Raw genomic sequence first — 15,778 nt, forward strand, 5'->3', positions numbered from 1 at the left:
AAAAAATATTTCTTTTATGAAGTTTTTTTGTGTGTCATTTGCTTTGGAACGCATTATTTTGCTTGTATTAATCCTATAACATTTCTCTCGCTTTTTTTTTCACGTTGAATTATAAACGCAAAAACAATTTTCACTGAATATGTCTCAGTAACATGAGGTCATCACCAAAATCGAGCCCCTAACAAATTCTTCAAATATCAGTTCATATAATAGAGTGGAGAGGTTTTGATTACGATTTTCAAACCCGTGAATAATTCAAAACTCTTACACTATCAACGCTGACTTTTTTGATTGGTCAGTTACAGAATTCCCCTTGTTTAACAAGAACTCCAAACATACCAACAACTTGAATGCCGACTAGACAATATCTCAAGTGTCTAAAGTCTCTTGAAATTACCCTCGTAGAGAAGATCAATTACCATTTTTAGTCTTCAGAATAAATCCCCGTCTATTAGTGACGGAAGTGCATTGCGAATGCCAGTTCATTAAGTTTGTATAAGATTTTGTTCCCACGAAAAAAGTTTCTTTCTAAGAACAACCCAGCTATGGAACTCTGTACCGCGGTCTTATTTTTCAGCTAACTACGACATGGTCGTTTTAAAGCCCAATGTAAACAAATTCTTGTCAAGCAGCTTCGTTAAATAATCAAATTCTACCCAATTTCCGCCACTGCTGATCACGATCTTGCTGTCTCACTTACACCCTTTAAACAAAACGCTTTGGCGTTTCTGAATTTTTTAGATGAGGTTTGCTTATTCATATTGAATTCTTCAGACTACTGTTCTCATCTTCAGTGTGATTTTCAGAACGTTTCGATCGATGTAACCTTCGACTTTCTTCAAGTGTATCTTGTCGAACTCGGTAATGTTTCTGTCGAAGTTTGGAATTTGGACGGAATTTCGAGGAAAATTCCGTCCTAATTCCCCAGTCTACAGACATGAAACTTATGATATAGGGTATTCGAACGCACGAAAAAATTTTATGTTTTGGTTTAAGCCGGGAAAAATCGGTGCAAAAGTGACGATTTAAAAAAATCGAATTTGCCAGGTGAACGGCGGCATTACGAATATGCAGCGTAACGTAATAGCTATTAGTTAATGTTTTTATTTTTAGCCTTGCAGAAAACATTTCTTTATAACCTAGGCATTAACGTCAAAAGGAAAAAGTAAATCATAAGCTAAACGTTTTGGCTTCGATTCTCGATGGTACCGCGCGAGTCATTAAAAAAAACAACTTTTTAAATCATTACTATATATTGGGTCCACTATAATATAATAATAAATACAAAATCTGCATTAATGAAAGTATCATATTTAAGCGTGTTATACGACCGGACAATGCCGGGAGGCCTGTTAGTACAGATATAATATATGCATAAGATGATTTGCATTTTTGTGGCGCCATATTTATTCTTAGCTATTTTAACATTACATTTAAAAACATTCTAATGTTTAATAATATGCGTGAGGAGGGCCAAATTGTCCAAAGGCGACCATGAAAAGAGAGAGTGACACTATGAGTCATGTAACTGTTGAGGTTTAGGATTTCATTTTTGTCGGACATCTGTCAGTTAGCGACAGGTGTCTAAGCGGCAGGCGCAATACCTCTTGGTAATACGTAAAAAATCGATCACGGTTCGCAGAAATTGACTTTTTTTTTCCAGAGCATCCAATAAACCGTGTAAATTTATTCGTGTCACCTTGTTCTTTGTTTTCGAACAGTTCTTCTTCAAGCCATATTGACAAGAAATATTTTGTAGTAAAGATGGCGGACTGAAGAAGTAGCAACATGTCGTCGTTAACAGACGAAAATCGAGTCTAGTTCAAGCATAGAAAGAGCGATTCATGATTAAATATCTAGGGTGTGTACATCGAAAAATAATTTTGATAGGAGCGTACACTTGGCGACAAATCCCCCGCCAAAAAAAGCGGCATAAATGTATCAAAACGTTATGTAAATAAAACTTATGAACCTGACACCATGAAAGTAGCAGCTAATGATAAATGTTAAATGTGTGAAATATAATTTGTCATGAGTTTTAGAAAATGGTTTGCATGTTTTTGGATCATATTCAGAACGATACGTCAATGTGTTGCCACTATAAAAAGGTATGTTCTTCCTTTGTCTGATGCCAAGCAGACAAAGATATTATTTTTCCCGTAAGGAACTGTTTATAGACTGTTATATCTCCCGCGGGAACTGTATCTCATATGTGTAATGTATATATGTAAATAGTGTCTATCACACACACACACACACACACACACACACACACACACACACACACACACACACACACACACACACACATACACGCACACGCACGCGCGCGCACACATACACACACATACACACACACGATGAAAATAATACACACTAGACGATTACATGTGTTGATACGTATTGACACATACATATACTCAACACACTAGAGACGATCAAAGGCGATCATAAATTTTTACATTAACATTCATTATATAGACCGACAATATAACAGCCTTATTTTGTCATTTAGCTCTCAAATTTCTATGAGCAATGTTTTCAACAATGGGAAATAATGGATGTTTTCTGGGTCGGAATATAATCATATAACGCTTATCGTTGGCTAGTTCTTGCCATTTAATAGTATTTCTAACTCCTTACATCAAGTGGCTTTTGCCTTTTCTGGAGCGAATTCCATAAAAAAAGGTTACAAGCACGGCAGCATTAACAATAGCGTTTAGCAGAACTCGATTTAAAGTAGTCATTCTGTTTAAAAGCGTCAACGAGGCTAGCTTCCATAGTAAAGGCTCCTATACTTTTTAACTCCAAAACTTTTAGAAAAATTACGAAAACGGGAGTGGTACCCTTAAAACGAGCGTCTGTTTGTGCTAGAGAATTTATTATTGTACATATTCTTTCCCAATGCACATTTATCAGAAATTCAATGACGCACCTCTGCTTCTGACGCACATCGATTTCAGAAATTGATTTCTAACAGACTAAAATCGTCAATATCTGAAACAAAGAGAAGAAATTTTCAGGTCATGAATGCATAAGTTCAGTCATCAAAACAATGATATTTGTAATCTCCTAGGATCAGGGCAAATTACAAATAGGCGCCATTACTTTTGGAATGCCCTCCCGAATGAATCAGAGGAGATTGCAAATGGGAATTTTAATTGAAGTATCCTAGTGTTGACATCAATTTAAAAGATTAACTTCAATTCCGATAACCAAAAACGTTCCAGTTTTTCCGATTCGCGATTCTGATGTTTCATGCTAAACAACTGATGGTCCGTTTAATAGCATTGGTTTTATTGTTAGTTCATGTTAATAAACTGATTCAGCGACCCAGGAAATTAGTTGACCTACTGACAAAATACTTTTCCAACGAAGGTTATTTTTTTTTACTTGAACAGGTTTTAAAGAAACTTTCAGTTCTATATATATATATATATATATATATATATATATATATATATATATATATATATATATATATATACAGGGTATCCACATCCATCCATATATATATATATGTATGCATATATATATGCATATATATATATATATATATATATATATATATATATAGAGAGAGAGAGAGAGAGAGAGAGCACTATTTATAACATCGTTTTAATTCATGAGTTTTATCTCCTGAATACCTTTACCTTTGTATATATATATATATATATATATATATATATATATATACACACCAAGGTAAAGGTATTAAGAGTGTTCTCTTTCTCTCTCACTCAATCTCTCTCTCTCTCTCACATATATATATATATATAATTTAAAGGAGATTAGAGCAATAGTCTAAAGAGCTGAGTGTATTTCAATGTAACAGTGAAATTACTAGTTTAATTGAAATACGGGAAAGAGAAAGTGCTCGTTGTAATTTAGATATATAATAAGCTCGATAGGTAGATATCCTAGAGCTAATTCAATATTAAGTAATGTGATTGATAATTTAAAATTTGAACAATTAAATTTCAACTAAATTAAAAATCCGTTTCATAAGAAGGAACAACAAAATCAATTATCTGTACGATCGTTTCGGAAAACAATGCTTTTTATTGTGGTAAACATCCAGTTACGAACAATAATTACATATAGCTTTTTAATAAGCAAGGTCTCCTCGTCAGCAAATTTTGAAGGGTTTTTATTAAATCTTAAAGACACCATAACTAAACCTAGCATTAAAATCTGCCTTACTTTTAATGCTAGGTTTAGTTATGGTGTCTTTTAGATTTAATAAAAACCCTTCAAAATTTGCTGACGAGGAGACCTTGCTTATTAAAAAGCTATATGTAATTATTGTTCGTAACTGGATGTTTACCACAATAAAAAGCATTGTTTTCCGAAACGATCGTACAGATAATTGATTTTGTTGTTCCTTCTTATGAAACGAATTTTTAATTTAGTTGAAATTTAATTGTTCAAATTTTAAATTATCAATCACATTACTTAATATATATATATATATATATATATATATATATATATATATATATAAGAGAAATCTGAATGCTTACTCAGAGAACCGTGAATGTTTACTAGACACACTCCTCAAGGATATGTGAAGGCATGAGGATACTTTTCCCTGCAGGTTGAGCCAATCTAAATATTCCAAATGACATAGCATTCGCAGCCCTACTCCATCAGACGATAGGAATGTCCTGGAACATAATGAAATGGTCAATTAAGGAAAGGAGAATATTGTTCATAACTTCTTTATTAACTCAGTGTTTGATAGAAGATTTCGAACCCTTATGTGTCTTATATAGAGATCATGTGTTAGCCCAAAGGAAGGGAGCTCTTTGATTTCTGAGAACTTCAGCTGACGTAAAATTAAACCGAAAGAAACCACACACACACACACACACACACACACACACACACACACACACACACACACACACACACACATATATATATATTTATATATATATATTTATATATATATATATACATTGACGGTCGGGTTTCAATCCTGGCTTGAGGTAGTTGCCTGTCTAGCCGCACTGATAAGCTGTGAAACAGCGAAACAGTACTGTATGTGGATGACTATAATGCTCCTCATCTTGAATTGAGCATATTGAGAAGTGATACACTAATTACCATTAGCGTATTAAGCGATGCTCTTTGTGTAAACAAATCGAGCAGAGGTAGTTCGGACGATGTCAAAACATCGTTAAACTCATGACTCGCGCAGCAGTCGCCGATAGCGTAGTGGTTAAGAGCCTTGACTGTCATACAGACGGTCTGGTTTCAATCCTGGCTTGAGGTAGTTACCTGTCTAGCCGCACTGATGCGCTGTCATACAGCGAAACAGTATTGTATGTGGATGACTATATATATATATATATATATATGTATATATATATGTGTGTGTGTGTAAAAATCCGTTTTCGTTCATTACCGAAGTTCACAAACTGCAATAGAATAGCCGTTAGAAGTACATTCCTTTGCATTCCTGTTAAATTACATTAATATTTCAATTCAACGATGAAGTTTTTTTTTTGAATCTCATCATAAATGGTTTCAGAGATATTTCTATAGAAACGGGTGAGTCATGGGTCGGATCGTTTTCAAAAATTTCTTTCAAAAAAAGACAGAATAATACGGAATCTACAACAAAACTATCAGCTGTGTATATATATATATATATATATAAAAACAACAACCAAACAAACAGTAAAACAAGGGGAGATGTTGTTAATAAACGTCCATTAAATCTAAGCGTTTTACGATGGAAATATTTATGATGGAAATATTGGAAACGAAAGCATGACTGACCGACGGAAATGCTAAACCAAATTTAATCGTGGCAGACTGACGAACGAAATGCTCTTGCACACATAAGCGTGAAAGACTTACGGAAAAAAAACTTAATCCCGACAGACTAACCGACCTACAGAGGCTCTCAAAGACGCATTTGCAAAAGAAGAAACATTTTGGGTGAGCAAGAATACAGCACAGCTAAATTAAGGGCGGCCGTTGCTTGTTAGTAAAATCCAGGATAATACATATATATTTATTTGGATAAATGACCCAATATTCTTCAGATATCAAATATAACGGTAATTATATATAACTAGCGGGGCCTGTGGAAATTCCACAGCGGCACTATTCATACGTAATATATTGCTATTGGGTATTCTGTGAATGGAGACCTCGCGAGGTTATTGCAGCCTTTTTGTTAAAACTGTAAAAGTATTTATTTAAGTAATCTGGTTAATGTAGTGTCAAAATATATCTGGTTATTACGGTTTGTCTCCAATATCTGTGACATGTTTCCATTGTATGGATGCACGGCACTAACGGAAACCCCACGATATCATTATACCATCTTTAGACAGAATAACTATTACCCTTGGTCAGAAGACCAAGAAGATACATTTTACTTTCACGTATGGTCCAAAAACAACATCATTTTTTTTTATTAATGTTTTTCTTTCATTGCATCTTCGGTGATCGGGAGATCCTATTTATTAAAAGAGAGGACAGAAGGTGGTAACATGCTACGAACATTAAATGCGCGTATCTATATACTAAAAATTTAATTTCCGTAGTATGTTATAACCTCTTATCCTTTACCATATTAATTTTCATTCTTGCATTTTTCTATGTAATCCATTATTTTCCAGGCCTTTATCTGAAATAAAATTTTCGCTTTCTGTTTCACTTGTTACCTGTTAATTATTAGCAACAGTATAGCTGAGCGACAGATCAGGACAACGGTGAATTATTAGCGACAATTTTTCTTATATCCTGTTAGGTCATTATCACCACCGTTATCAGCCAATTTGGAGTAGCGTAACAGATTTGGTTGTTATGATAACCAACAGTCAATCAAAAAAAAAAAAAAAAGAAAAAGTCTCCCGTTACTTACTGATTCTGAGAATTTTTGAACACATTAATTTTATTTTTAGTTTTACTGAACGGCAAATTGAGAAAACAATATTAAAAATACAGCTGAGAAGGTGACTTATAAACTGTTTTTTTTTTTTTTTTTTTTTTTTTTACACGGTGGTCACCACTTATCAAGGCCCGGAAGCCACTCAGGGATAAGGGTTATTGCAAGTACAGTACGTTACTGTGGAGATTTGATGAAGTTCTTACTTAAGGGGGCGGTTCATTAGGAATTTGTCAACGTTGGACTTGAAGACATCCAAGTTGTAGTCAGGTGAGAAGCAGGCAGACGGAACAGAGTTCCACAGACGTGCAGTTCTGTACAAATTGTTTGAAATTTGGTCGCAAAATGAGTGAGCGGTAAAGTTTAAAGCAAAATGGTAATGTTTGAATGATATGAACACACACACACACACACACACACACACACACACACACACACATATATATATATATATATATATATATATGTACGTATGAATAAAAAATCAATACGAAAAATATATAAATGTTTATATCTTTTCTGTATTAATTACCTATGTGTTGACGTGTAGGAATACAAAACGTCTTTTGGAAAAAAAACAAGATTGCTTCTTTCAAAAGCACATATTTTCGACCGATCCTTCGATCTTCCTCAGTGTTAATGATGGAAACATGAGTGTAGGGCGGGCAGGGTTAGCAGCAGGAGGGGCACGGGTATAGCCAATATATATATATATATATATATATATATATATATATATATATATATATATATATATATATAAAGGTTTGACCTTTACTCCTGATCTGAAATGGAACACGTATATCTAGTCTGTTACCCGAAAAATGGGAAAATGGTGGGATACTTCTACCGCTCCAGAAGATATCTCACTACTGATGCAAATCTCTATATCTATAAAAGCCAAGTACGTCCAAAGATCGAGTATTGCTGCCACATCTGGGCTGGAGCTTCAAAAAACAGCCTATCCTGCCATGATAAAGTACAAAATAGACTTCGTGGCTTAGTGGGGGATGCTCTCTTCTTTTCCCTACAACCTCTCTCCCATAGAAGAAACGTTGCGAGCCTGTCTTTGTTTTATCGTTATTTCCATGGCAAGTGCTCGTCCGAGCTCCAATCTCTGCTCTCCCCTCGCGAATCCTTCATGATAAACACCCGTCTAGCTAAAACCACTGTCAGTAATTTCCCCTACTCTTCATTTGTGCCTAAATACAAAACGTAGATTCCATGAACATAGCTTTTTTCTGAGAAGTGCACGCCTGTGGAATTCTCTTCCGTTTACCTGTTTCCCACCTGACTACAACTTGGACGTCTTCAAATCTAACATAAACAAATTCCTGATTAATCGCCCCCTTAAGTAAGACACTTTATTAAATCTCCAATACCAACTATTAATACGATATTATCCCATTGATTATTGTACACAAAATAACCCTTATCCCCAAGTGGCTTCCGGGCCTTGATAAGTGGTGATCCCCATGTTATATATATATATATATATATATATAGTATAATTCCTATAATTTGAACATCCGCTTCGTTCAAATCAAGTTTCGTGATAAAAAATGTGCTGCAGTTAACTTTAATTTTCTAAGAATTAAGACATAGTAAATGAAATTCATTGCTATATGATACTTCAAGTATATATTAAGTTGAGTTTACGATATATTGCAAGTAAGAATTTTTAAATATTATTACCAGGAACAAAAACTGTTTCTGTGGAATTAATTGGATTCGAACTTGACACGCCCAGGTTGTTGTTTTACGACTCAGCCAACGTCGCCTCCCAACAAAATCGTTAACTACTTCGAATAAGCACATTCAATGAAATGCCGACAACCCAGTAACTCACCAAAAAGAAATATTCCCGAGTTCGTGAAGATACGCCTGAAGAAAGTCGGAAATTACATCGACCGAAACGTTGTAGAAATAACATCCAGGGATCCAACAGTAGTTCGAAGAATCTAAATAATACGAATATCAATCCTCATCTCAAAAAATTCAGAAATAAGAGTTAATACTGTTTCTGTCAACTAATCAAATTTCGCAACAAACAACATATCTTTTAAAAATAGTATATTTATGTCAGTAGTGCCAGCCTTGCATGCGGTTTAGTTTTTTTTTAAAAGAATTTACTGACGTCATTGGCAGCTAATATTTTGCGTGATTCGGTCATGTGTTTATTTATGTTTTTTTTTATGTGTGTGTGTGTGTGTGTGTGTGTGTGTGTGGTTGTTACAGCAGCAGCAGCAGCAGCAACAAAAGCAGTCAGATAATTGGTTCATCTTTCAAAGCTAACCCATGACCGTTATGTTTCGGTGTGCTCTGCAAATTCTTAAACACGGAACCGTTTTACAAAGTCGACGTCACTACTTTTCAGTCCAATCTGAATGACTATTTGCTGTATCAAAATTAAGTTTTAAACAAAAAAATTAGGCGCTTCTATCTTATACAAACGAAAGAAATCTTGAATTTTAAACGACACAAATGGTACCTACGTAACTATCGTGTCTCAAATAGTAACATATAAAAAAATTTCGAAAAACGATAAGGTAGAAAAATAATTATTAATGAAAAGAGAAATTTATGAAAGAAAGCAAAATCACTATATTAAAAAAAAAAAGAGATAAGTTGACAGGGGAGATAATAAAATTCTGTTGCTTACGTCACGTGACGAACGTAGTCTAAAATGTCGGACAAAACTTGTTCCTTATATAAACTTTATCGAAAACAGTTTTTCATTAATATTTATTTTTTTTAATATATTGTTTGCCGTGATTTTTGGATATGTTACCATTTGCGACATAACAATTACGTGGGTTCTGTTTGTTTTACTTGAAATCGAGTATCTCTTTCGTTTGTGTTAGCCTTTGTATAAGCGCCAAAAATTACATTAAAAAAATCATATTTAAATAGAAACACGTAGTAATAATAGAATAATTGCTGACAAAAAATAACAATAAAAATTTATAAACTTGTTCTAACATTGCTTGTTAGCGCAATAAATTGCAAAGTGTAATATTTGACCAGCTTCATTGATCTGATTTTGTCATCATATGACTACGTTTTCTATTTAGAGACATCACTTTAAATATTCGTTTCATGCTTTTTAGACTTTTTCCAGCATTAACATCTTTCGAAAATTAGAGTTTTCATTTTTTTTTTTGTGCTAGCCAGCAAGGTTATAGAAAATGTAGATAAATATTTTTTGCTAATTATTTTCCCCCTACGGAAGAAAGAAACCGTTTTTGAAACGCCATTTATAAGGAATTAATTCTTTGTATTTCGTATTAGATTTGGCGCAAAAAAATGTCGTTCTTTGACGTTCAACTACATATATAAAAACGACATTATTTTTTTCATCAACCTAATATAAAAATATCTATTATGTATTTCGTATTTCTTTTTTTGAAGAATAAATTTTGTAAATGGTAATTCGCATAATTTAATTCCTCTCATATACATATATGTATATATTAGTATATATATATATATATATATATATATATATATATATATATATATATACATATATATATATATATATATATATATATATATTAGATTGGTGCAAAGATAATGTCGTTTTTTTGACGTTCAACTACATATTATTTTTTCATCAACAACGTTATTTTTTATCAATCTAATATATATATATATATATATATATATATATATATATATATATATATACAGCTTAATCGCGTTTATACACCGGTTCTCGTCAGATCACCGAAGTTAAGCAACGTTGAGCCTGGTTAGTACTAGATGGATGATCATTTGGGAATTCTAAGCGCTGTATGTGCTCTCCGCTTATCTCGGCATTTCTTCCAGTCGTCCTGTACATACACTTCACTTGCCACTGGTATTTAACAATGTCGACCCAGGAGAGGTGTGGCTGGAAATTGCATACCTCCTGCCACAAAAATTTCACGCGCTGGTACCCCTTCGTGGGGATCCATAGTCTGTCAAAGACTGAAGAAGCCTTGTATATGTATATTTATATATATGATGGGACGATTCCAATATTTTTTTTCATTCCGATACAATTGCTGATTTTGTTCTAAATTCCCGATTCCGACTCCGGTTCTACTTAAAATTTATAATTATCTTTTTTTCGAGTAGTGATCGAATCTAAAAAAAAAAAAAATGTAAAAGTGCATGAATTTTCGCAAATTTAAAAATATAGTTATGAGTGATTATAGATTATAGATTATATAGAAAGTTCAAAATCAATAAATATCATCTCGTTATTAATACAAGCCGTGAAAATTAAGTTTTAAACAGAAAAAAAAATAAAAAGAATAGAAAGAATCAATTTGGGTATTGGAAAATAAATATAAATTGTTCCGATTTCGATGCGGATATCGATACTACCAAAACTTTCGAATTTTTCGATTCCCAATTCTGATTCCGATTAATAATCCCAACTCTAATATATATATATATATATATATATATATATATATATATATATATATATATATATATATATATATATATATATATATAGCAACATGGCTGACGAGAGCCTAACATTATTTACGATTTACCATTAACTGGTCCCCTTTATTTTGGGCTTGAAACCGACGGTACCAATGTTTTTTCTGAACTTCTGTACAATTATATATATATATATATATATATATATATATATATATATATATATATATATATATTGTATTTTGTGTACACAAAATACAATATATAAATACGCTCACATATTTCGGATTTTCCGATTTGCATTATTTCCCGACAGTGGAAGAGTTATGGGTATTGAGACTCTCTCAGCAAGAGTTTAACTTAAAAAGACCTCAGCCAAAGCTAAAAAATGGGCGTTTCTCGGTTATGGTATTGGGTGCAATTTGGAGTCATGGTGGAATATGAAGGAAACATCAATTCTGTTTAATATATTTCAATGTGACATGAAGAACTCCTGCCAATCTTCTCAATTGGTAAAATGAACCAAGTTTACTCACTATTTATGGAAGACGGAGCTCATTGTCAATGTGCTAAGGCGGCACAACATTGGTTGAGCCAAAATTAGATTAATAAAATTCCATGGCCAAGTCAAACCTCGGATATAAACCCAATTGAAAACTTTTGAGGCATATTAAAACTTTCGCAAAAAGAAGAGGAAGCCATCTACTAAGTCTGAACTTTTAGAATTATTGCGTCAGACATGATGATATTCGTCAACTGATTAATGCCATGCCTAGAAGGGTCCTAGCATTAAAAGCAGCAAAGGAGAATGTTAACTGTTTCAATGTGTATCTATTCTTTTCTGCCTCTTTTTTATGGTACATATTTATTTATTTTATTATTAAATATTATTACGCGCATAAAATGTATACCCATGTTTCTAGCACCTAGCCGTCATCAGCATGGGTTTGGATCGAACACATGATACCAGCATCCACACACACACACACACACACACACACACACACACACACACACACACACACACACACACACACACACACACACACACACACACACACACACACACACACACACAAGCACACACACACACACACATATATATTGTACTTCAGAAAACGATAATATACACTCTTTTACATACGCACGCACGAACACACACACACACACACATATATATTGCACTTCAGAAAACGATAGTATATACTCCTTTACATACGCACGCACACACACATATATATATATATTGTGCTTCAGAAAACGATAGTATACACTCCTTTACATACGCACGCACACATACACACACATATATATTGTACTTCAGAAAACGATAATATACACTCTTTTACATATGCACACACACACATTATATATATATATATATATATATATATATATATATTAAAAGGGCATCTCATTGTCTTCTGAAGTACAACATTCGGCCACTCGAGTACGTGGTTAAAAGTAAGTCTAACCCATTGTATGCATGGGAAGTGATTGACAGGTTGACAATTTGGTCGGAATACCAATGAGGTGATTTTCAGAGTAAAATAATATTGTGTTACCAAAGAGCAATACGCAGGAACACAAATAAAACAGCGTTTTCTTTTCTTTTTTTTTTCTCTAGGAAAATAATAATAAAAAAAAACCGAAACAAATAAGACGGGATTTATTTGGTGGGAGGTAAGAAGTGTTTCACGGCATATTATAAATCCTTTGGAGGAATAGCGACGGGTACGATTTGGATATTTTGCATAATCACGTTGACATAACGGTTCTCATTAGATCACCAAAGTTAAGCAACGGTGAGCCTGATCAGTACGAGTTGGGTGATCAAATTTGAGAACAACAGATGGGTGACCAAATTAGAATTTCCAGTCAGTGTATGTAGGAGGACAGCGACACTTCCATGCAAGAATTGCAAAAACTTTACGTCGTCATCTTCCCTGGCGGGGATATATATGCGACTGGGGACTGCTTGTGAATTTCATACACCCATAAATATATATATATATACTAGCTTGGCACCCGGCGTTGCCCGGTCGTACGTTACGCTTAAACATGATATTTTAATTTATGCAGATCACATATGTATTATTATTATATAATCAATCCTCTATTTACTATTATATATTACGATGAATCATGTGCTCTGTGGACTAATTCGCAAAAAAGTACATAAATAAATAATAATGATAATGTCGTTCATCAAATTTAAAAAAAAATTATTTGTTGAGATTTTATTATCTCCCTTATCTCCTCCCGGTGTAAATTTTCCCCTGTAGAATTTTTTTTTTATTTATAAGGAAGACTATTTTAGGACCTCATTTTTTTTTTCGATTTTCGATACTTATCGTACGAATTTCTGTACAAAACGTGTCTAAGAACACTTCCATACATATAAATTACCTTTGTGTGAAATTTGCAAAAGATAGGCGCAGCCGTTTCGGAACGTATAAGGAAGTAACACACACACAAAGTGGCTTTTATATAATAGTAGAGATAGATATATATCTATGCAAGGGAGATAACCCTAGCAATACACACATCACGAATAAAATATTAAAATAAGAAATAAGAGCGTAATATTTATTTATATTCGAGTTACAGAAGATCATAAAAACATCGGTACCATCTGTTTCAAATCCAAAACAAAAGGAACCAATCTTTGTCGGAATCTCTTTAGTCTCTCTTTATATTTGTTTTCCCCCGATATATATATATATATATATATATATATATATATATATATATATATATATATATATATATATTATGTCAGCTCTTTTAAGAAACTCGGTTCTTATCTTTGAGTACTTTCAGTTGAATTAAAGTCGGTCAATTTAGCTCTTATGCGCAGATCATCATATAATGATTAGATCACTCTGAAAGAAATTAAAAATCATTTAAAAAATAAATGTTTAAATTCAACAGAATTTCTCGCGGTTAACGGTAGCCGAATGGATTAGATTCTTGCTAATGAAGCCAGAGATGGCTTCTGTCGCCGGGTTCGAACCTATCGACTGGTAAACGTGACACCCTGCACTGATGATTTCCGAAAGGATGAAACACTAATGTCTGTATATATATATATATATATATATATATATATATATATATATATATATATATATATATATATATATATATGCGTGTGTGTGTGTGTGTGTGTGTTACATGATAAGAGCTCCCCTTTTCATGTAAGCATAAAAATAGAGAGATTTAGTTAAAATGAATATGATATAGCATAGACGAAATTCGAACCTCGTAATTTAGGTTTAGATTACGTGTGAGAATTAGAAAATGGAATGTAAAACAGCTTAGAGATAAAATAGTTTCAAGAAAAGAATGTGCACTGTCAATTTTGTTATGAAAATTCAATTGAAAGAATGCAGCTACAAGATAATTTAATAAACATGTTTTTAACATATTGGAAATATAGGTTACTGAGTATAGGTTAAAATTCCTTTTGTAAAAAAAGGAAAAGTTTTGGACACGTATGTCCAGAACACATGTGTATGACGTCATGAAAAATAGAAAGTTCTAGATATAGTTAGAAACTAAGGAGAAACAGAGAGTCAGAGAGAGAGAGAGAGAGAGTCTGAGGATTCGTACGTCTAGAAGCGAGACGGTCACTTTGAAACTTAATATGTGAAGCTTTGAATTCTTGACTCAGAAAACCACGTCTGGTCGTGAGAAGAAATAAACCATCATGTGTTTTTGTAGACGTCGTCTTTGTGTTGTAATTCTGCCAAAAAGGTAAAGTGAAAATTGTATTATATGTCTGTATATCTGTGTTATAAAATATCTTAACATACACATCTCATATCTACAATGTGAACTCTACATCTTACATATCTACGCTGAGACTGCCTGAACACTATCTCCTCACTTTAAGAGTTCCTTCTTCAACACATCCAAGTAATGAACTTTTTTATATATATGAATCTCTTCATAACAGAAACAACGACATTCTTTATAAACGAACAATCTCTTACAACAGCATCTCACAACAACATCCCTCTAAGTCTCTCAACAAATCTCTTTCTTACAACATCACTTGTAATAAGACTCTCTCTCTAAGACTCCCAACAACATCTCTCTATAAGACTCTAAAACTCTCTTAATAAAACTCTCTCAATGAAACCCCTATATAACATATATATATATATATATATATATATATATATATATATATATATACGCACACACACACACACCTATATATATATGCGTGTGTACGCGCGGGTGTGTGATTATCAAGGCGAGTAGCAATAAACCTAAGGCTATTGTAAATGAATAAAACCGTCTTAATAGTTAATATTTCTTATATTAGAATTAAAATTTCCATTTTTTTGGTTCCTTGTATTTATTGACGTAACGTGGAATCATCAACGGTCGAGGTGTAATTTCAACACGAATTACTTTGAC

At 33.1% G+C, this 15,778-nt stretch overlaps 1 long non-coding RNA gene and 1 pseudogene across 1 annotated transcript in view; both read left to right on the top strand.

Moving 5' to 3' along the window:
- LOC145261246 (uncharacterized) overlaps nucleotides 1–15,778 on the top strand; it is a 367,304-nt gene that overhangs the window by 25,598 nt on the left and 325,928 nt on the right. The gene's annotated exons all lie outside the window — the stretch shown is intronic.
- Nucleotides 10,593–10,709, top strand: LOC145261463 (5S ribosomal RNA; annotated as a pseudogene).

Source organism: Euprymna scolopes, chromosome 37 (genome assembly GCF_053919585.1).
Source record: "Euprymna scolopes isolate OS-2025 chromosome 37, ASM5391958v1, whole genome shotgun sequence".
Lineage (NCBI taxonomy): Eukaryota > Metazoa > Mollusca > Cephalopoda > Sepiida > Sepiolidae > Euprymna > Euprymna scolopes.